General features: G+C 41.2%; 1 protein-coding gene across 47 annotated transcripts in view; it reads right to left on the bottom strand.

Moving 5' to 3' along the window:
* USP54 (ubiquitin specific peptidase 54) overlaps positions 1-21,136 on the bottom strand; it is a 128,562-nt gene that overhangs the window by 86,117 nt on the left and 21,309 nt on the right. For 6 of the 47 annotated variants that reach the window (XR_010146630.1, XR_010146629.1, XM_024346442.3 and 3 more), the window contains exon 1: positions 7,632-7,747. The exons of 36 other annotated variants lie outside the window; for them this stretch is intronic. The gene's annotated coding sequence lies outside the window, so the exon portion shown is untranslated. Of the gene's footprint in view, positions 1-7,631; positions 7,748-17,911; positions 18,002-21,136 lie in introns of those variants that run through there. 5 more of the 47 variants (XM_054660227.2, XM_016918606.4, XM_054660215.2 and 2 more) reach the window with 3 other exon arrangements.

The raw sequence follows: 21,136 nt of genomic DNA on the forward strand, positions 1-21,136 counted from the left end.
TCAGAAGGGTGAGGCAGGAGGACTTTTTGAGCCTGGAAATTCAAGCCTGTAGTGAGCTGTGACTGTGCCACTGCACTCCAGCCAGGGTGACAAAGCAAGACCCTGTCTTTAAAAATAAAAATAAAAAAAATTACGATTTAAAAAAACTGAAAATAAAAAAGGAAAAATAATAATGGTAGGCAAACTGATGAAATTCAGGAAAGCTCTTTAGTTAATAGTGTTGTACCAATACTATTAATTCCTGGTTCTGATAAATGTATTATGGTTATATAAGATGGTACCATTAGAGGTAACTATTTTTCCAACTTTTCTATAAATTCAAAATAAAAAACATTTTAAATTATGCAAATAATTCACTGAAGAAGATGGAACTTTGGGCCCAAAAGGGATTGAGGCATTTGGGAAATAAATATCTATATGTCTAAAGGTAGATGGACCAAGATAGATTTACAGGAAAAGAAGAGATGTGAACGGGCACAGTGGCTCATGCCTGTAATGCCAACACTTTGGGAGGCCGAGGCGGACAGATCACGAGGTCAGGAGCTCGAGACCAGTCTAGCCAACATAGTGAAACCCCATCTGTACTAAAAATACAAAAATTAACCGGGCGTGGTGGCATGTGCCTGTAATCCCAGCTACTCGGGAGGCTGAGGCAGGAGAATTGCTTGAACCAGGGAGTCGGAGGTTGCAGTGAGCCAAGATCACGCCACTGCACTCCAGCCTGGCAATGGAGTGAGACTTTGTCTCAAAAAAAAAGAAGAGACGTTGACATAGTTTGTGATCCTACAATCCACTGAGGGTTATATGTGAAACCTCTTGGTTTACTGTTTAATATCACAGTATGGCAATTATTGGGTGTTTTATTAGTTCAGAAACCTGTTTCTCAGAGCTAAATGTGCACAGAATGAATTAACAGAGAAGTTTAAAACTCAGCAACATCGGGGTAAGTAAATGTAAAATGATAGCGGTCTTGTTAGGATGATGAAATTATGGATTTTTTTCCTTTTTTCTATTTTCTAAATTAACTATAATTTATAAATAATCTATAAATTATCATTTCCTTAAAATAGGGGTTTAAACACATTTTCCCTAAAAATAGAGTGAAAGGACTTGAGACCAGAGATAACCGACCATTGAGACCCGTAATATCCTAACAATATGAAAGCTGGTTAATAATTGGTAACTATTTCCTATTTAGAAACAGAGGGCCTGGTGTGGATCTCTATTTCCTTTCATTCTATTTTCACTGCTGCTGCTACTAAGGTTCAGATCCTCACCACATCTGGACCACTGCACCGCATTACTGACTCATTGCCAGTCCTCTAATCCTACATGTCACTACCACCTGACTCCTAAAACACACTCCACACCATGTCACTCCTTTTCAAAATATTTAATGGCTCCTAGAGGGAGATATTCTTTTGGCTGGAAAAGAACAATGGTATTTTTCTAATTCACAGGAAAGAAAATTAATAGATGGATTTTTCATAAGTTTCTCTACCATAATTTTTTCTTACCTACTTAGTCTACTGCTAGCACTACAAAAACTTGAACAAATAGTAGCAAAATTAAGAGGGAAAAAAATCAAAGCAGTCAATTGGAACTATTTTAACACCTTTTTTCCTAACTGACAGTGTTAAGCCATGTTTGCACTGCTATAAAGAAATACCCAAGGCTGGGTAATTTATAAAGAAAAGAAGTTAATCAGCTAATGGTTCTGCACTGTGTATGGGAAGCATGGCACCAGCATCTGCTCAGCTTCTGGCAAGGCCTCAGGGAGCTTATGATCATGACAGACCGCAAAGGGAAGCCCAGGTGTCACATGGCGAGAGAGACAAGGGAGAGGTCTCAGACTCTCTTAAACAACCAGATTTTGTGTGAATTAACTGAGTGAGAACTCACTCATCACTGAGCTATTCATGAGGGATCCACCCCCATGATCTAATACCTTCCACTAGGCCCCAACATTGGGGATCACATTTCAGCATTAGATTTGAGGGAACAAACATCCAAATCATATCACTGAATCATGTTCATGATTGTGATTTTTATGCTGCATAGTTTTGATATTCACATATTCTGCCAATAAAATTAATTCCTGGCCAGGCACAGTGGCTCACACCTGTAATCCCAGCATTTTAGGAGGCTGAGGTGGGCAGATCATGAGGTCAAGAGATCAAGATCATCCTGGCCAACATGGTGAAACCCCGTCTCTACTAAAAATACAAAAATTAGCTGGGCGTGGTGGCGCGTGCCTGTAGTCCCAGGAGGCTGAGGCAGGAGAATCTTGAACCCGGGAGGCAGAGGTTGCAGTGAGCCAAGATCGCACCACTGCACTCTAGCCTGGTGACAGAGCAAGACTCCATCTCAAAGAAAAAAAAAATTAATTCCTAATTATAAGATAGAATTAAATATGTCTGGCACCAGCGTAAAGTTCGAGAATCACCGGACCTTACCACCATTTCCAGCTTCATCTACTCATTCACTCACTGATCAAACATTTCATTGATCATCCATTATGTGCCTCTCACTCATCCTCCACTCCAAGTACACTAGACTCCTTTCTGTATAACAAATATACCCTGTCCTTTACTTTCTCATTGTCTTGACTCTAATATTGCCTCTCTCTGGAATGCCTTTCCTCTCCATTTATTCTTGCTGAAAATCTTAACTATCCTACAAGGAAAAGCCTTCCCAGATCATTCTCTCACCCTCTCACCTTTCCAATCTCCCAATTTATTTCATCCTCCTCTGTGCTCTCAGTGCATGGTGGGGTTTGGATTACAATACTCACATTCTCCCTCATGTTACAGTTATTTGGGTACGTGGACTACATTTTATCTTAAGGGCATCTTTCTAATTCCACACAGAGGTTGAATATAATAGGCATTGAATCACTGAGAGTTTCATTGAAAGAGAAAACTTTTCGTTTGAAGGTACCTAGCCTAGAACAACCAATTCTAACATCCTGATAAATTCTGACTCTCCTTAAAGAAAAGAACTGACAAAATGGCCTTATCTAGCTTGAGATACTGCTGACAACTTTTTCTAATAGTGACTATATCAATTGAAACAATATTTGCTTCTGATTCAAGCTGGAAAATAGAAAGAGATAAGCATCTACAACCATAAAAAGGGCCAAGCTATTTGTTGATTTATGAGCTGGTTATCTTAAACTCTCCAGCGAATAGTTACTCAACTCAAACAATTTCCTGAGGGCTGGACTTTGGCAGCTTCAAACTATTACATCATGTACAACAGAAGAATTGTATGCTGATAAAGGACAAAAAGTCTTATTTTTCCTGCACAAGAACTTAGATAACTGTCATGTATAACAAATTTGTCTAAAATTTGTTAAAAAGTAGTTGGAAAGAAAACAAAAAGGCACGTTTCACTTTGTTATAATTGACAAATTATAAGAACTAAGAAATGACAGCTGCAGGCTACTTAGCCCTTCCTTATAAAGATCTAAAGTTGTATAATTTACTGACTTCTAAAGGAAGCAGCATGGTAGTAGAAAGAACATAGTGGTTAAAAGTATACCCTCTGCAGGCCGGGTGCGGTGGCTCACGCCTGTAATCCCAGCACTTTGGGAGGCTGAGGCAAGTAGATCACAAGGTCAGGAGATCGAGACCATCCTGGCTAACACGGTGAAACCCCGTCTCTATTAAAAAACACAAAAAAATTAGCCGGGTGTGGTGGCGGGCACCTGTGGTCCCAGCTACTCAGGAGGATGAGGCAGGAGAATGGCGTGAACCTGGGAGGCGGAGCTTGCAGTGAGCCGAGACTGCGCCACTGCACTCCAGCCTGGGCAACAGAGCGAGACTCCATCTCAAAAAAAACAAAAAGTGCACCCTCTGCAGGGCCAACAATATTGCAGAACCTCGGGAGGTAACATGCTTATAGTGGAGATCCAAAGGGTCCCATTCCTAGAGAACATTATGTGAATTATACAACTTGGGGACACAGAGTTAGTGGAATAGAACAGGTCTCAGCTCCACCATCTAACAGCTGTGGCATATTGACCAAGTTATTGAACTAACTCTTAGGTACTTCATCAGAAAAAATGTGACTAATAATAACATCTATCTCATAGGATTGTTATAAGAATTAAATAAAATAATGTAGATATGTATAATTAGCCCAGTGCCTAATATGTGGTAAGTGTGGAATAAATGTTTTGATGATGATTATGGTGAGGATAATGATGATGAAGAATAAGATGAATCTACATTCCAATCCTAGCTCCATCACATTCAGGCCATTTACTACCTATAATAAATGTGATCTGCTGAAAGGATGCAACAAAATAATGTATGCAGAATACTTAGGGCCAGGTACAAAACAGGAATTCCATAAAGAGTAACTGTGATTATGATGACTGACCATCCTCTATATGCATTATCTCTCCCCCATATCTCTTTCTCTTACAGGCAAACACACACACACATATAACTACTATAAAAATTTCAGGAGATTAAACTATAATTGATAGCATAAATCCCAAGGCCATATAAAAAATGGGGAAAAGTGTATCCTTTTTTTTTTCTTAAATGTATCCTTTGTTGTTGTTGTTTTTTGTTTTTGTTTTTGTTTTTTGAGACGGAGTCTCGCAGTCACCCAGGCTGGAGTACAGTGGCGTGATCTTGGCTCACCGCAACCTCCGCCTCGCAGACTCAAGCAATTCTCCTGTCTCAGCCTCCATCCATAGTGGCTGGGATTACAGGCGTGTGCCACCATGCCCAGCTAATTTTTGTATTTTTAGTAAAGATGGGGTTTCACCATGTTGGCCAGGCTGGTCTCAAACTCCTGACCTCAAGCGATCCGCCTCAGCCTCCCAAAGTGCTGCGATTACAGGCGTGAGCCACCGCGCCCAGCCTGGGAAAAATGTATTCTAAAACCAGTGCATTCTCAATACAATTCACCTAGACTATTGCAGAAACTTTCTAACTATTCTTTCCTCTCTAATCCCGTCTATACAATATTGCAAAAGCAAACTGATGAATCACAATTAGCTTAGAAAACTTCAGTGACAAAATACAGCCAAAACTCTGGCTTTGAATGGCCTTCCACAATCTTATCCCCTGCACATTTCCAACCTCATCTACCCTTAAAACATACAAAAAGATTTGTTCTGTGCACATGCCCAGTTACTTTGTTTTTTGTATTTCTCAATCAACGAATGCTCCTCCCATCTTCCCAGTCCTACCTAATACTAGCAATCTTTTCCACTGAGCAAACCTATTTGAAGAAGTCATACCACTGGCTACTTACAGTGATAGGAACTACTAATAGTCATACATCAGCAGGAAGGAGCAGTCATTTACATTAATTCATTTCCCAAATGATTGTCTTTTTAAATACCTCTCCACACCAACTGGGACTTCTCTCTCCCTCCCAGGAACATCATGAATCAATATTTAACCAGTATATCAATACTTTATTAGAATACAAGGTAGAAAGTTACATTGCCTTACACTCAACAAATGCTCATTCCTTGTTAAACAAATAAATGAAGAACTAAGTTTCATGAGACCAATCAAACTCACATTTTTCCGTTTAGAGATAACTCAGTTACAGGCATAACCAAACAGCTCTTTAGCTTGTCCCTGAATCTCCTGCCTAAATCATATCGCATCTAAATCATACCTTGTGCTTCCAAAAGGTCTACAGAAGAAAGATACTCTATTTTATGGTCAGTAGGACAAACGAAATGTTCTTTCTAAACCCTACTGCCAATAGCAGCAAACTAGTAACAGCAGTGGTTAAAGGAACAAAAATCAATAGCAATTTATTAGGCCCCTGGATAGCAAAACAATGAGTTCCAGAAAGTTACCCTATATAATAACCTTCTGATTTAATCATTTAGAACCAGAGATTTTTATCCTGAATTTTATGAATCACTAAGACTTTTTAAACACTTGATTCCATCAATGCATTATTTATTAATCATTATAAATATACCCGTACTCAAATTATTTCAGTACAAACAATAATGAAAGTATGACAGTGCTATCAACAAGAGGAAAAAAGGAGGGGAAGCAAACTGACAGCACTGGCTTGACTCATTTCTGTTGGGAGAACACTGGTACTGAATGGCACAAGCAACTCCAGTGTGAGAGAGCAAGCACATGACTGACTGGGAGGGCGACAGAGGATACCAAAGAAAGGAGAATATCTATAAAGAAGATTTCCTCTGTAGGGGCAGGAGGTGAAGGGATGAGAAGGAATGAAATCTACTCTAACAGCCTTTACAATACTCAAATGAAAACATGCTACCAGACTTCACACTTTGAGCCAGTTCACATCCTAGCTCTACCACTTACAATTGAGTGACCTTCAGCAGATTACTTATCCTCTTTCATCAGGTGTAAAATTATAATAATGGTAGCCCACTTAGTGAATACAAACTACATGTTTGGCACTGCGCTAGGCACTGGACACATGGTATATCCTCTAATTCTCACAATTAACCTGGCAAATAGTGATTATTTTTCTCACTTTGCAGGAAAGAAAACCCATGTTCTTTCTACCTATGTATAGCCGCTTTGTAGAGGGACAATACTACTACCTGGCCAGGTTGTACTGGGAATTAGAAGTAAATGCAAAGCACTTAGCAAGGACCCAGCACTTACCTCATATTAGGAGCTCAAGAAATCATTACTGTACGAATACAACCATCATTTGAATAAGTGCCTCAACTGAACAGCAATGAAATCCCAGAAACAAGTTTCCTCTCACACCATCTACCATAAAGATGACTTCTAACTAGCAGTAGTTTGGGAGAATCCAAAGCTCATCACTTATAACTGCTTGAAATACCAAAGTATCAACCATCCAGTATCCAAAAAAAAAATTTTTTTTAATACACACACAAATATTCTTAGAAGCTCAAAACACAAAACGCAAGGAAATAGCCCATTATGAAAGTGATATTTGACTCAATTTAAATATCAAATATTAAATATTTTACTTTCAAAAGGATCATAGGCCTCATGCCTCAAGGAAGCAGGTGCTAATGAACAAATCTATCTAACTTCCCAAAAATCATTCCCAGAAGCATCTGTTAACCTGAAGTACTTGGCAAACCATCTCTCAGAATTGACAACATATTGCCAAAATCTTAGTGGATTTTGCCAACACTATTCTGCTGATAGGAAAAAAGAATCATTCAGCTACTTTCCAATTTAGCCACAAAATAGGCTCTTTTTTCTTCATTACTACTTTAACCAGTATGTTAATACTGAAAATAGATATAAAGAAATCACAAATAACCTTCTTCTGTTTGAAGGAAATTTAAAATACTAAATCCACAATTCTTGCCTTTAATTCTAAGGAACTCAAGAAAATCTATGATTTTTTTTTTGGAAAAAATATGAAATCTCCAAAATCCAATAATTGAAACAGAGAGGAGGGGGAAAGAGCACAAACAACAGCTTGAAAGATGCCTCTTGAAAGTTGAGAGTCCTAAAATCTCAATTTCAAAGTTTAAACTACTGCTATTAAAAGAAATAGCTTATTAATCAGTGCTTGGGAATATTTTTTTTAAAAGAAAGAAAACTTCACAAAAACTAACCGGTTCCTGCAATCTTCTATCTATCTGTTTTTACCACAACAACTACAATACTTACCAGACAGCACAGTCAACCTCCAGCAAAAGACCTCTAATCACGAGGGTATCTGTGGGGCAAGTGATACAAGAATGGGGAGGGATATGGGAATAGCTAGAGCTGTGGGGAGGGAAGGCTAGGAGGGAGGAGACGACTGTAGCTAGCAACAATGAGAAACTGTGAATCTAAACCACAAGGACTTCCCGCAGAACAGGATATCAGAGAGAAGGCAATTCTTTTTACCAACTACCAGGAACTCAGCACTGACAATTCATGACAAAGTTAAAAAGGTGGAGCTTCCAATTAAAAACAAAGTAAACTTAAGAAACTAACCAAAAGTAACTTGAAAGGACGTTATCACAAACTTCACCTGAGGCTTAAGAAAAACAATTATGAAGCTGTTTCCTGGGGCATTCCTGATGACAAAGGTCATCAAACAATAAGGTTTGCAGGGTGGCTGCTGCTTCCAAAGAAGGGCCAGTCCCCCACAAAAAAATTCCTTTGCACTGCAGTCAAAAGGAGCACGAGAAGACAACATTTTTGTAGTTGTTTACAGAATAATCAAAACAATGTTATTGTTGGAATCCCTAATTCAGAATTCCAAGACTGGGCTTAAATTAAATCAAATCATTTTAATAGGCAAAACTCCTCCAACTGTCTTAAACGAGCCACACTATTAAAGAAAATTATTATTTAAACTGAGCCATTGGAATCTACTGAGTCAATTTTAAAATGCTTGGGATCTAAGGGTTCTCAACCCCAAAGTCCACAACAGGGAAAGATCTCCACCCCTCTCTCGGGGAAGAGACCTAGTTACATCACCAAGAACAAACAGCAGGCAGAGTCCCACCCCCAAACATGTGATCAGTCAACCGAGAACTTGCATTTGCAGGCAGGGCACAAAGGCCCCAGAGGACCAACACACGCCCTTCTATGTATTACCTGAGGTTATAAAACAGTTTTATTGAAAGAAGTTGTTTTATAAGCATACTGATGAAAAAAACTCATCAGCAGAATCCTTGCCAAATATGAAGGTCTGTTGTGTTTCTATAGGTTGAGAGAAAATATACGAGTTGACTAAAAAAAAGATGTAATTAAGATTTATTGGTAAAATTTAACAAACATGGGCAATGTCCAAAACTAATTAAGCTCTTACATTTTAACAATACAGTATATTAAATTGAAGTAGTCCTTTGGCCACAAGGAAAGTGCCACCAAAAAAAAAAAAAAAAGATACTGTTGCTTTTCTTGTTAACCATTAGCATTCTAACTCAGGTCTCCTAGTGGTGCTAGGTGGAGGAGGAGGTAGTAATGCCATTTCAAAGTGTGAAACACAAAATTTCTACTGATAAGTGCTGACTGCAAATAAAGACATACAAACATCAAGACCAAGCTCTTCAATCAAGTCATTAAAATATAGGTATATATTCATTGTGAAACTAACGAAATAAAACTAGAGTACTGGGACAGAGTTACAGAGCTTCAACCCTGATTACAACTAGACAACATTACTTTTCATGTCTCATCCAGGTAAGGGAAGTGATCCACAGGGAAATCTCACTCTAATAGATTGTAATCTCTCCAGAGGCCCCTCAGAAAACACCTCCCATAAAACTCTGCTATGATACTCACATTCTGCCTTGCATAAGTTATTTTCAGACATTTCTTATTCCCTCTTCAAGACTGCACAAAGAGAACCCTGTATCAACCACTGGGCTTCTCCATTCAAAAAAAATTGGGTAACTACAAGTTTTTGTTAGGTGAGTGTCGAACTGCCTGTAGAAAAGGTTTTATAGGCCGGGTGCAGGGGCTCACGCCTGTAATCCCAGCATTTTGGGAGGCCATTGCGGGAGGATCATTTGAGCCCAGGAGTTCAAGACCAGCCTGGGCAACACAGGGAGGCCCCTTCTCTACAAAAAAAAAAAAAAGAAAGAAAGAAAGTTTTTAATTAGCCTGGTGTGGTGGCACGCACCTCTCTGGTCCCAGTTACTCCAGGCTGAGGTGGGAGGATCCCTTGAGCCCAGGAGGTCAAGGCCCCAGTGAGCAGTGATTGTGTCGCTGCACTCCAGTCTGGGCCACAGAGCAAGACCCTGTCTCAAAAAAAAAAAAAAAAAAAAAGGAAAAGAAAAAATAGAAAGAAAAGGTTTTGGGTACATGATTGCTAACTACGTCAAGAGGGAGAATGATACATAGTGTTTCAGATTATTATTTTTTAAAATAGGGTTTTAGTTTAAATGTTCAGGTATTCTAAAGTTGGATGACTAGTTACAACAGTACTTTGTAAAACTGTGCTTCAACAAAACTTAACAAGTCATATTTTTCAAGTACTTCGCAGGGAATATGTAACACCACAATAGGTCCATCTTAGACCAGAACAGACAAAGGTCTCTGAAAAAATATAAATATTATTAGCAGGGAGAAACAATATTTAGGATTTGAGTAAATCAATCAAGAAAAATCCTTGGAGGGTAGTGGGGAGGGTAATGGAAAAGCACAGGCTGAAAAGTCCTATTTGGTCACATTCCGTAGCTTTTCATTATTGGTTTCTACGAGCAAATAGAGTAAGGTACAACAGAATGTTCAATGTAATGAAAGAACATTTTGCTTCTCTTAAAAGTCATAAAAGAGAAACAGAGGATTTCTCTAAGAAAAACCAAAATAACTCCCTCTGGAGTAACCCCAAAGTCAAACCATCATTGTCTTTTATTTCTGAGATGCTAATGATAATGCTGATGTCGGCAGTAAAGGCAGGAACTGAGTGGCTCCGCAGTAGGAACACGAGATTGGAAAATAAAAGACTCTTTTTTTTTTGAGTCCAAGTCTTGCTCTGTCACCCAGGCTGGAGTGCAGTGACACAATCTCGGTTCACTGCAACCTCCACTTCCCAGGTTCAAGTGATTCTCCTGCTTCAGCCTCTTCAGTAGCTGGGATTACAGGTAGGTGCCACTACACCCAGCTAGTTTTTGTATTTTTAGTAGAGATGGGGCTTCACCATGTTGGCCAGACTGGTCTCGAACTCCTGACCTCAAGTGATCCACCCGACTCAGCCTCTCAAAGTGCTGGGATTACAGGTGTGAGCCACTGTGCCTGGCCAATAAAAGACTCTAGATTTTAGAATGTAGTGACAAAATTTGGGAACTTTTTATTTTTTAAGAGACAGGTTCTTCCTCTGTTGCCCAGGCTGGATGCAGTGGTGTGATCACAGCTCACTGAACCCTCAAATTCCTGGGTTCATGCAATCTTCTACCCTCAGCCTCCCGAGTAGCTGGGACTACAGGTGTGTACAACCAGACCCAGCTAATTTTTTAAAGATTTTTGGAGACAGGGTCTTAGTATGTTACCTAGGCTGAGACTTTTAAATAAACTGGAGGATTGGGGTGGGGAGGGGTGGGGAAGAGACTGCTTTATATCAAATGAAAGCCTTTATCATTTGATCCTGGGGAGAGGGGAAGCTTAATTCGGAGCTGTTAAACTGGAGTTCTAGCAAACAAAAATTAGAGACGGACTTGATCTTAGCTAATAAGGAACCTAAGAGAAAATATTCTAGCCTTTGACTCTAGGTTGTAAGGAAGAATATACCATGAAGTAGATGAAAAACAGGGAAAACTACATAACTAATTTGAGTCTAGTGGGGTTTTTTTTTTAACTTTTTTTTTTTATCTTGGTTTTGTTTGAAGACAGAGTCTCACTCTGTCACCCAGGCTGGAGTATAGTGCCATAATCTCAGCTCACTGCAATCTCTGCCTCCCGGGTTCAAGTGATTCTCCTACCTCAGCCTCCTGAGTAGCTGGGATTACAGGTGCACACCACCACACCTGGCTAATTTTTGTATTTTGAGTAGAGATGGAGTTTCACCATGTTGGCGAGGCTGGTCTCAAACTCCTGACCTCAGGTGATCCACCGACCTCAGGTGATCCACCCACCTCAGCCTCCCAAAGTGCTGGGATTACAGGCGTGAGCCACCAAGCCCCACTGGTGTTTTCTTTTAAAGACAGAGTCTCACTATGTTGCCCAGGCTGGAGTGCAGTGGCTAGTCACAGGTGCAATCCCTGTGCAATCAGAGGTGACTCTAGTTTTTATTCTGAGATTTATTCACAATGTTGGCAGAGCATGTGTACCTTAAAGAGCTGGTTGTTTCACTCAAGTACGCATTACTGAAAAGAGGAATATTGCAGAAAGGGTAGAGGGAAGAGAAAAAAACTGATCCAAAGAATACATTTTGGAGAAACTCTGGCTGTTAATCACAGACCTGAGCAGCAAAATCATCCAAGATTTTGAGTCCGTTTCTCATATAAACGGACTCTAAAGAAAGAAGAGAGGGAGATAGGGGCCACACATTTGGGCTTCTAATGTTATAGCATCATTATTGTTTAAATTCATTTATTTAACTATATCTTGCATAATTCTAAAAAGTATATCAAATAGCATTATGTCATTATGAACATTAACCACCCTGTCTATAGAACAAGGGTTTTTAAAAGTCTTGGACTGGACTTAAAGCTCCTAGAAGGCAAGAAGAGTATGAAAATCCCTCTCAAGCACACCAAAGAATTACGTAAATGCTAGTCTTACAGAAAGTAATCAGCCGGGCGCGGTGGCTCACGCCTGTAATCCCAACACTTTGAGAGGCCAAGGCAGGCGGATCTCTTGAGGTTAGGATTTTGAGACCAGCCTGGCCAACATGGTGAAAAACCCGTCTTGACTAAAAATACAACAATTAGCTGGGCATGGTGGCGTGTGCCTGTAATCCCAGCTACTCAGGAGGTTGAGGCAGGAGAATCGCTTGAACCCAGGAGGCGGAGGTTGCAGTGAGCTGAGATGGTGCCACCGCACTCCAGCCTGGGCAACAGAGCCAAGACTCCATCTCAAAACAAAAAAACAAAAAAACAAAAAAAACAGGCCGGGTGCAGTGGCTCATGCCTATAATCCCATCACTTTGGGAGGCCAAGGTGGACAGATCATTTGAGGTCAGGAGTTCAAGACCAGCCTGACCAACATGGTGAAACCCCATCTCTACTAAAAATACAAAAATTAGGCTGGGCACGGTGGCTCACACCTGTAATCCCAGCACTTTGGGAGGCCGAGGCGGGCAGATCACAAGGTCAGGAGATCGAGACCATCCTGGCTAACATAGTGAAACCCTGTCTCTACTAAAAATACAAAAAAATTAGCCAGGCGTAGTGGCGGGCGCCTGTAGTCCCAGCTACTCGGGAGGCTGAGGCAGGAGAATGGTGTGAACCTGAGAGGCGGAGCTTGCAGTGAGCCGAGATCGCACCACTGCACTCCAGCCTGGGTGACAGAGTGAGACTCTGTCTCAAAAAAAAAATCAGCCAGGCAGTAGTGGTACGCGCCTGTAATCCCAGCTACTCAGGAGGCTGAGGCAGGAGAATCACTTGAGCCTGGGAGGTGGAGGTTGCAGTGAGCTGAGATCAGGCCATCGCACTCCAGTCTGAGTTGGACAGAGTGAGATCCTGTCTCAAAAAAAAAAAAAAAAAAAAAAAAAAGAATAAAGGGTCTCTCAGTGTTTATGTTCAAGTAACTTTATTTTACTTAATAATATTCCCAAATGCAAGAGTAGTGATACTGGCAATTTAACAGGCCATAGAGAAGCCATAAGGTGCTTCCTTTAAGTGAAAAAGTGGAAGTTATCGACTTAATAAGGAAAGAAAAAGAATCATACACTAAAGCTGCTAAGGTCTACCATAAGAACAAATCCATGCATGACATTGTGAAGAAGGAAAGGAAATTCATGCTAGTTTTACTGTCACACCTCAAACTGCAAAAAGTCATGGCCATAGTTCATGGTAAGTGAAACCACCTTTGCAAAAATTATAACTGAGAAAATTATTACAGTGAAAGAGATCTGACTTACTTGACTCCCTGTTGCTTCTAACTTCCAAGCTGTCCTTGTTCATTCCTGGACATAAAGCGAACTAACTTTGGGAGGAACTTATAGTTTAACTTTGAAACAAAGACAAAAACACAGCCCTTTCCCAGAACAAACCCTCCTCTTGCCTGGGGACTAGACTGCCTTTGCAGGACTAACAAATTGCTACAAGATTAGAAATTATGCTTTAGGAATCATGCAGCTAAAGGCCCCAAGGTTCTACACCTCCCTAACTGCTCCTAGGGATAACATCACTAATGTAAAACCTAAGATTGGTGCTCAAGATATTTTTCAAACCCTGAACTCAATGGATCACCTGGCACCATCCAGATCAATACACTGTCTCATCTGGTCTTGCGGTCCTACCCAGGAACTGACTCAGTGTAAAAGGACAGCTTTGACTCCCTGTGATTTCATTGCTGACCTAAGCAATCAACACTCCCCACTCTCTGGCCCTCTAACCACCAAAGTAGCCTTAAAAACCCCAATCCTGGAATATTCTGGGAGACTGATTTGAGTAATAATTAAACTCTGGTCTCCTGTGCGGCCAGCTCTATGTGAATTAAACTCTTTCTCCATTGCTATTCTCCTGTCTTGATAAATCAGCTGTATTGGGGCAATGGGCAGAATGAACCCATTCAGTGTTTACATAAGTGCTTAGTTAAGATGGAAAAGGCGGCCAGGTGTGGTGGCTCACTCCTGTAATCCCAACACTTTGGGAGGCCAAAGCGGGTGGATCACCTGAGGTTAGGAGTTCAAGAGCAGCCTGGCCAACTTGGTGAAACCCTGTCTCTACTAAATATATAAAATTAGCTGGGCATGGTGGTGGGGACCCGTAATCCCAGCTACTCGGGAGGCTGAGGCAGGAGAATCACCTGAATCCCTGGAGGCAGAGGTTGCAGTGAGCCGAGATCACACCACTGCACTCCAGCCTGGGCAACAGAGCAAGACTCCATCTCAAAAAAAAGGTTGGAAAAGGCACTAAATTTGTGGGTGGAAGAAATGAACAGAATTATGTTCCAATTAACAGCTGTCAGGTTCAGTACTATTCATGGTTCCAGGCATCCACTGGAGGTCTTGCAACATATCCTTCATGGATAAGGAGAAACTACTGTAGTCTTTTAATAAATAGTGCTGGAATAATTGAATATCCCCCATATGCAAGAGAAAAAGTTGGACTCCTATCTCACACCATATGCAAAAATTAATTCAAAATGGATCAAAAACTTAAATGAATGAGCTCAAACTATAAAACTTTTAGAAGAAAACATAGACATAAATCTTCATGACCCTGGGTTAGGCAAAGACATCACACAAGTAACAAAAGAAAAAAATACATAAATTGGACTTCATCAAAATTAAAACTTTTGACCGGGCACAGTGGCTCACGCCTGTACTCCCAGCATTTTGGGAGGCCGAGAAGGCCGATCACAACAAGGTCAGGAGTTGAAGACCAGCCTGGCCAATATGGTGAAACCCGATCTCTACTAAAAATACAAAAATTGGTCAGGCACAGCGGCTCACACCTGTAATCCCAGCACTTTGGGAGGCCGAGGCGGGTGGATCACGAGGTCAGGAGATTGAGACCAGCCTGGCCAACATGGTGAAACCGCATCTCTACTAAAAATAAAAATAAAAATAAAAATTAGCTGGGCGTGGCGGCGTGCATCTGTAGTCCCAGCTACTTGGGAGGCTGAGGCAGGAGAATCGCTTGAACCCAGGAGATGGAGGTTGCAGTGAGCCAACAGAGCGCCACTGCACTCCAGCCTGGCGACAGAGAGAGACTCTGTCTCAAACAAACAAATTAGCTGGGTTTGGTGGCGCATGCCTGTAGTCCCAGCTACTTGGGAGGCTGAGGCAGGAGAATCGTTGGAACCCAGGAGGGGGAGGTTGCAGTGAGCCGAGATCACGCCACTGCATTCCAGCCTGGGCAACAGAGCAAGACTCCGTCTCAAAAAAAATAAAATAACCCATGCAGACTGACTGCCCATGGAAAAAATAAGAATAACCTACCAGGATCTTCCTGGTAAAATCAAGATGATCAGTGGATACAGTTATTCGATGTCTGACACATTCACTTAACCAATCAATGAAATTTGTATCACTACATTATCAGCCACATGAAAGACGGTGAAACTGACGGGATTTTTACTCACTATATGTAGAACAATCCCCTGATCCACAAACCTCTTAATCCTAAATAGAAGTAATGAAATTCAAAAATAGAAACAGAAGTAATTTGTTATGATCAATCAACCCATACTCTTTTTTCTCCTTAATACTGCATATCATGTTTAGTCCTTTATAATTGAATTTCCCCAAGATTTAACAATTTTACATGTCTATGGTTTTCCAACTACTTTCCTTTCCTCTTTTTGGATATAAAGACATTTGTCTCTCTCTAGTCTTTATGGTTTCTCAAAGACAGTGGCTCTGATATCATCAGCCAGTTAATTCAGCACCCCGAAATGTAATTCATTTCAGCCTTAAGACTTAAATTCATTTAAAAATGTTCACTCTTACCATCTTAGGCTACAGTTTCCAGTTTTTAACTTGCTATATACTTTCCAGTTTGAAAACAATTATCCCTGCTGCTAATAATAATCTATATATTTATTTTTTGGAAGAGTTTTACAATTTCTCAAAAATCCTGCAAAACAGGTTAATATACCACTATCCCATTTTACAGATAAGGAAACTGAAGCACAGAGAAATTAAAATTATTTGCCCAAGGTAAAGAGCTACAATGAACCAAAATCGATTGCACTTTGGGGCTTTTTTTTTTTTTTTTTTTTTTGAGATAGAGTTTCGCTCTTTTTGCCCAGGCTGGAGTGCAATGGCGTGATCTTGGCTCACTGCAACCTCTGCCTCCTGGGTTCAAGCGATTCTCCTGTCTCAACCTCCCGAGTTGCTGGGATTACAGGCATGCACCACCACGCTCAGCTAATTTTGTATTTTTAGTAGAGACGGGGTTTCTCCATGTTTGTCAGGCTGCCTCGAACTCCTGACTTCAGGTGATCTGCCTGCCTTGGCCTCCCAAGTGCTGGGATTACACTTGTGAGCAACCGCGCCCGGCCCAAGGGCTCTTTTCATAAGGCCATGTGGATCTTTAATACAGAACTTCTCAGGATTGCACATAAAATTTTCTCTGCTAAAAATTGATTTTTTGATTAGCGGTTGACAGGAGTTAAGAAAGGTGTAGGGGTGGAAGGGAAGTGGGGGTAGCTATAAAAGGACATGGTAGATCCTGTGGTGATGAAAATATTTGGTACCTTGACTGTATCAACATCAATACCCCAGTTGTAAAATTGTACTATAATTTTGGAAGATATTGCCATTGGAGGAAATGAGGTAAATGGTACATCAGGTCAATATTATTATTTATTTTAACTCTGTATAAATCTAGAATTATCTCAAGATAAAAAGTTCCATTCAAAATAATAAACAATTGGGGCCTACTTGAGGATAGAAGGTGGAAGGAGGGTAAGAGTCAAAAAACTACCTATCAGGGGCCAGGCGCAGGGGCTTGCGCCTATAATGCCAGCACTTCGGGAGGCTGAGGCAGGCAGATCACCTGAAGTTAGGAGTTCGAGACCAGCCTGGCCAACATGGTGAAACCCCATCTCTACCAAAAATACAAAAATTAGCTGGGTGTGGTGGCGGTCACCTGTAATCCCAGCTACTCAGGAGGCCGAGGCAGGAGAATCGCTTGAACCCGGGGGGCGGAGGTTGCAGTGAGACGGGATCGCGCCACTGCACTCCAGCCTGGGTGACAAGAGTGAAACTCTATCTCAAAAAACTACCTATCAGGTACTATGCTTATTACCTGGATGATGAAATAATTTGTACATCAAACCCCTGTAACATGCAGTTTACCTATATGGCAAACCTGCGCATGTACCCTGGAACCTAAAATAAAGGTTACAAATAAATAATAAATGATATTTCTTTTCTAAACCAATTTCATGTTTAAGAACCTTACTTAAAGTGAATAGGAAAGTTTGGGTAAATTAAAACAAAACAGGATCATGTATAGGAGCTCTGAAATCCAACACAGAAGTCTTCTAATGTGGGATAAGTTCCATCAATAAAAGCTCCAAAACAAGTCATGAAGATCCTTGAAAATAAAAAAGGAGCTCCTGGGATTCTTATTTCCTAGAGAAATGAAACCAGTCAAGACAGTGTAGGAAACAAAATTGTTAAGTCATGGAAAGTCACCTCAAAAAGAAGCAGTAGAATAAAGTTAGAACCACCAAAGCTTTGCTTTCCTCAATACCACCATACACTTTACTGCAATCCTCAACTTAGAGAAAGACTGAATGTGTGTGTATGTCACCTTCAACCTGATACTCACACACACATTTCAAAAGCTTCCCCAAAAATGCCTTTTTTTTTCTTTCTTTTTGCTACTCACCAAGTGCCTGAAGCGTCAATCATTTCCTGCTTCTCCCAGCTGCGGGACTTGGAACTAGGAAAACATTCAGTCAGCGTCTAGAGCAGGTCTGGTTAGAAGGATGAGCTCATCCCTTTCAGATGCACACCTGATCCTCAAGAAGCTGCCCCTCCTCCAGCAAGCAGATCTTTGTATGTTTAAAGTGACACCCACAACCTGTACAACCACTTTGCCAGAGCCAAAGTAAGTCTTTCCTTATACATGCCTAGTGCCATGGAATCATTTCCTGGTCTAGCCACCTCACACAGCCACTGAACGCAGGTGGCAGTGGCAACAGCTGCTGCTGCTGCTACTATGGCTTTGTTAGAGAAGGACTTCATTTTCAGCTACAATGGAGGTCAAGTCCTTCACCACTGCCCTGGAAACACTGCACTGTTTGTTTCAACAGCCCCTTGCCCACAGTCAGATCTTACCAGAATCATGCCTTCTTTCAAAACTCACAACCATTTTTCTGAACCAAAAATGTAGCACCTCAACATCTGCCTTATTCCATTTGCCCTGTCTAAAAGTTAAATTAGCCAAGGCAGCTAAATGTACTGTATGTATTTAGAGCTAAAATGTTCCCAACTCAGGTTTGCCCTCAGTTTTACTACCTCTAAGAAAACCTTTATTCTGCCATAGCAGTCTATTTATTGGTAAAGTATACAGTAATCCTAATACAGAGATATGTAAACTTCACTTCATGAAAAAATAGTATAATAGCCGGGCACGGTGGCTCACGCCTGTAATCCCAGCACTTTGGGAGGCCGAGGTGGGCAGATCACGAGGTCAGGAAATCAAGACCATTCTGGCTAACACTGTGAAACCCCATCTCTACTAAAATTATAAAAAAATTAGCCAGGCGTGGTGGTGGGCATCTGTAGTCCCAGCTACTCAGGAGGCTGAGGCAGGAGAATGGCGTGAACCCAGGAGGCAGAGCTTGCAGTAAGCTGAGATCATGCTACTGCACTCCAGCCTGGGTGACAGAGCAAGACTCTGATTCAAAAAAAAAAAATAGTATAATAGTGGCCAGGCACTGTGGCTCATGCCTATAATCCCAGAACTTTGGGAGGCCAAGGCGGGTGGATCACCTGAGGTCAGGAGTTCAAGGCCAGCCTGACCAAGGTGAAAACCTGTCTCTAATAAAAATACAAAAATTAGCCAGGCATGGTGGTGTGCGCCTGTAGTCCCAGCTACTTGGGAGACTGAGACAGGAGAACTGCTTGAACTCAGGAGGTGGAGATTGCAGTGAGCTGAGATCGCACCACTGCACTCCAGCCTGGGCGACAGAGCAAGACTCTGTCTCAAAAAAAAAAAAAAAGAAAGAAAGAAAATAGTATAATAGTGGTACAAAATATCTTCAATCAGAAGTACATGGGTTCCAAATAGTTATTCAACAAACATTTCTGTACACCTATTATGTGCAAGTATCTCTGATAGGGTGCTGAACTGGGCTTTTGAAAACAGCATCACAAAAATCTAAGAAAGAACTCATCCCACCCTAATTAGCCTTCCCCAGGACCTTTGCAGTATTTTTACTTCAGTCATCACAAGCTTCTAATACGCTAACAGGCTGTCTAAGGAGTATAAACTATGTCAGAGAAAAATCAAATTCATTAGTGGTTACCTTTGGTGAGGGACTTGTAATCAATAAGGGGAAACTCGGGAGCAAACCAATTTACTAATATTTAATTTGCTGGATGGCGATTATAAAGATGTTTACTGTATTATTCTTTTAAATGTCTTAGAAAATATATAATAAAATTTTTAAAAAACAGAACTGTGAATCAAAGGAAAAGAGAAAGGACAACCCATGAGATGGGAGAAAATATTTGTAAATCATTATTCTGATAAGGGGCTAATACCCACAATATATAAAGACCTCCTGCCGTGTGCGGTGGCTCACATCTGTAATGCCAGCACTTTGGGTGGCCAAGGCGGGCAGATCATTTGAGGCCAGGAGTTTGAGACCAGCTTGGCCAACATGGCGAAACCCCATCTCTACTAAACCTGTCTCTATTAAGCCCTGTCTCTACTAAAAATGCAAAAAAGTTAATCAGGCGTGGTGGCGCACACCTGTAATGCCAGCTGCTTGGGAAGCTGAGGCAGGAGAAGCACTTTAACCCGGGAGGCAGAGGTGGCAGTGAGCCGAGATCACACCACTCAACTCCAGCCTGGGTGACAGAGTGAGACCCTGTCTCAAAAACAAAAACAACAAAAAAACTCCTACAACTCAACAACAACAAAATACAATTAAAAAATAAAGAACTTGAACAGACATTTCTCCAAAGAAGATACACCAATGGCCAACGAACACAGGAAAAGACACTCAAGTTCACTAATCATTAGGGAAAATAAATCAAAACCACAGTGAGATATCACCTCACACTTATTAGGATGGCTACTATTAAAAAAAAAGGTGGCCAGGCACAGTGGCTCACACCTGTAATCCCAGCACTTTGGAAGGACGAAGGGGGCAGATCATGAGGTCAGGAGTTCGAGACCAGCCTGGCCAATGTGGTGAAACCCTGCCTGTACTAAAAATACAAAAATTAGCCGTGTGTGGTGGTGCGCACCTGTAGTCCCAGCTACTCAGGAGGCTGAGGCAGGAGAATCGCTTGAACCCAGGAGGCGGAGGTTGCAGTGAGCCGAGATCGCACCACTGACTCCAGCCTGGGCGACAGAGCAAGAGTCCATCTCAAAAAAACAAAACAAAACCACACACAAAACAAAAAAAACAATGTTGGCAAGAACGTGGAGAAATTGGTATCCTTGTGCACACTGGTAAGAATGTCAAATGGTATAGCCAGTATGAAAATTAGTATGATAGTTCTTCAAAATTAAAATAAAATGACATATGATCCAGCAATTCTACTTTTGGTTACATATCCAAAAGAACTGAAAATATGCTCTCAAAGAGATAACTTGCCAGGCACATTGGCTCACACACGTAATCCCAGTATTTTGGGAGGCTGAGGCAGGATTGCTTGATCTCATGAGTTTGAGACAAGGCTGGGCAACATAGTGAGACTCCATCTCCACAAATTTTTTTTTTTTTTTTTTGAGACAGAGTCTCGCATTGTTGCCGAGGCTGGAGTGCAGTGGTGCAATCTTGGCTCACTGCAAGCTCCGCCTCCCTGATTCACGCCATTCTCCTGCCTCAGCCTCCCAAGCAGCTGGTGTGTCCAGAGTTGGTTCCTTCCAGTG

Source organism: Pan troglodytes, chromosome 8 (genome assembly GCF_028858775.2).
Source record: "Pan troglodytes isolate AG18354 chromosome 8, NHGRI_mPanTro3-v2.0_pri, whole genome shotgun sequence".
NCBI classification, from domain to species: domain Eukaryota; kingdom Metazoa; phylum Chordata; class Mammalia; order Primates; family Hominidae; genus Pan; species Pan troglodytes.